The 2,583-nt window shown below is 37.7% G+C and overlaps 1 protein-coding gene across 8 annotated transcripts in view; it reads left to right on the top strand.

The window, feature by feature from the left end:
• Positions 1-2,583, top strand: part of LOC116400751 (tight junction protein ZO-2-like) — a 102,369-nt gene that overhangs the window by 89,216 nt on the left and 10,570 nt on the right. The gene's annotated exons all lie outside the window — the stretch shown is intronic.

Genomic DNA, 2,583 nt, shown 5'->3' with positions numbered 1-2,583 from the left:
ACACACACACACACACACACACACACACACACACACACACACACACATTCAAGCTTTGATTTATTCAGGGAGTGACTTCCGTGCTACTGAAAACAGTTCATTAATATTTTTATACTGACCTCTGGGCAGTAGTACACAGTAAGTATAATCACCCGAGTATTGTAGTAAAATATTGAGGTAATAAACCTCACTTGGCATAGGTTTTAATTAGGGGCGGAAGTTATAAAAGGTATAGAAAGTACACCGGTATGAATTTTGACGGTCAAAACATTTTATGAAAGTGTGTAAATGTGACCTGTAACTTCAACCTGTAACTGTCATTCTGGCTATTATACCTAACTAATGCAAAAATATGGGTGAAGTACGATCGGATCACAGACGGTAACGTCACAGCCTCACCCACACCACGTGGGGTCGAAGACAGAAAGTTCACAATTTGTCACAACTGCAAGTCCGAAATAACCTCCGGAGGAACAACCTTAAAACGTTTGGAACAGACACTTGTTGTAATTCATTCCCGTGCATGGGGCCAAACAGCTAACGGTGACGGAGGTTGCGTTGACTTGCATGGTGCGTTCGAGCTATACTCAGTAATAATGTGTATTGGGCGAAGGTAACTTATTATCGTGATGTGTTCCAATATAATCTTGTATGTTGTCGTTTTTTGGTGTGACTTTAATGAATCAAGTCGTTTTCACAGCAACATGAAATTGATTTTAGAGAGAGAATTCTGATCTGTTTAACTTCCTAACACCCGCTCTAAGCGGTTTAGAATACATCATTGAAAGTACTAATGCCAAGATTAGTCTTTTTAATCTAAGGAAGTTTCAAATACAAATCAAATCTTTATTTTTTATTCATTTAGATTGTGTGTCTTCTACAGATAACTACAGATGACAATAACAAAGTAAAAGATGATATTTTGAATTTGTGACGGTCTACATTGACTTTGGGAAGGTTGACAGTTGTCATACCGGTGCTCTACCTTGATATACACCGCTACCGTCTGTGCTTTAAAATGATACTGTGGTATAGATGTTAGGCCATACAGCCCAGCCCTGTTTCAAACCAACTGGTGTCATCTAGCCCCTTCTAAAAGCAGAGGTGTTTACAGATGTTCTAAATGGCACAAACACTGGCGTCATCGAGATGACTGACGCGCAATGACTCGCACGAATGGAATTAAAGCTGCAATCGTTTGGAAGACATTTGTGATGTTGAACTACGAACACAAAAAGTGACTTTTGCTGTGTGTGCAAAATATGAAAATCTGCAAAGTAAGTCACAATGTCAGTCGGATAAATGTAACGGAGGACAATATTTCCCTCAGAAAGGTGGAGTAGAAGGAATCATTAATATACAGTAGTAAACCTCATGTCAAGTACTGCAAACGTCCTTTAGTGAAGCACCTTTCAACAGCTACATAAGACATAGAAAGGCAGAATATAAAAACATATACAAATAGGATTTTAAAAGTAATGAAAACAAATTGAAAAAGGCTAAATTGAATTAAACAATAAACAGTGAAAGATATGAAGTTGTGGCCTTTTTAATAAAGGCAGGTGCAAACAAAAACTTGAACGCTACTTAACTGTTTGGCGTGAGGGCTAAGTGCTATATTATGGTATGTATTTGTTGTAGATGCCCGCTTTGTTTAACACACAGTTTCACTCTCAGTGCGGTGCTGCCATCTGTAGTGCAGACAGGAGATTACAGTGACTGGACAATCCAGCCATCAGTAGCTTCTGAACAGCTGTTGTATAGTTTACCATAACATGAGGTACATCAGTAATACATAATAATGCACCAGAAGTTATTCTGTTCACAAAAATAATAAACTGCGGAATCCCTGAGAGGCGAGTGAGAAAATGATTAAAAATGATTCATCTTCAAAGTCTGATCTAACTTGTTTTCTCTCCTGTTTGTGAATAAAGAACGGGTGAAAAAAGGTCTTTCCAGAATAATCTTTCTTATTCTGTCAACTACGTGTGAAAAATAGTTTTTTAAAGGTTTTCAAAAGTTTGTTAAAGATTATTTTCTTGTTTTTGCCACCTGACAAAAAGGAATTTATAAAGATTATCTGAGCTAAATCTTATTTTCACCTGTTCTTCAGTCAGAACGAAGAAGAGAGAACATATTAGATCAGAATTAGAAAATGGATCACCAGATTTTTTTTGTCATTTGCGTCTCAGGGCTTCCTTACTCGAACCAAATGAAACCTATTTTACATGATCCCATCTGAGCTGCCAGGTAAATTGGTACACATTTGCAATCTAATGTTTTGCACAAACATGTTGAGGGGGACAGAAACAGCCCAAAACATACAGTGTAGATATTGTCTAGACTCTGGACAAACCACTTCAACAAGGCTGGAAGTTTGTTTTTGGAAAATCAAAACTTAAATTCAGTCAAGACAAGTTTCCCTTCTGGGCTCATGGGACAAATGTTTTACATTTGTTTTTCTTAAAGGAGGTGAAAAGATATCAAGGTACAGTATACAAAGCACACCCAACCCTATTGTGTGTGTGTGTGTGTGTGTGTGTGTGTGTGTGTGTGTGTGTGTTTGTGTTAGTGTGCGTGTGT

Source organism: Anarrhichthys ocellatus, unplaced genomic scaffold (assembly GCF_004355925.1).
Source record: "Anarrhichthys ocellatus isolate YVR2014 unplaced genomic scaffold, GSC_Weel_1.0 scaffold198, whole genome shotgun sequence".
Lineage (NCBI taxonomy): Eukaryota > Metazoa > Chordata > Actinopteri > Perciformes > Anarhichadidae > Anarrhichthys > Anarrhichthys ocellatus.
This window is presented reverse-complemented; position numbering and strand designations above follow the sequence as displayed.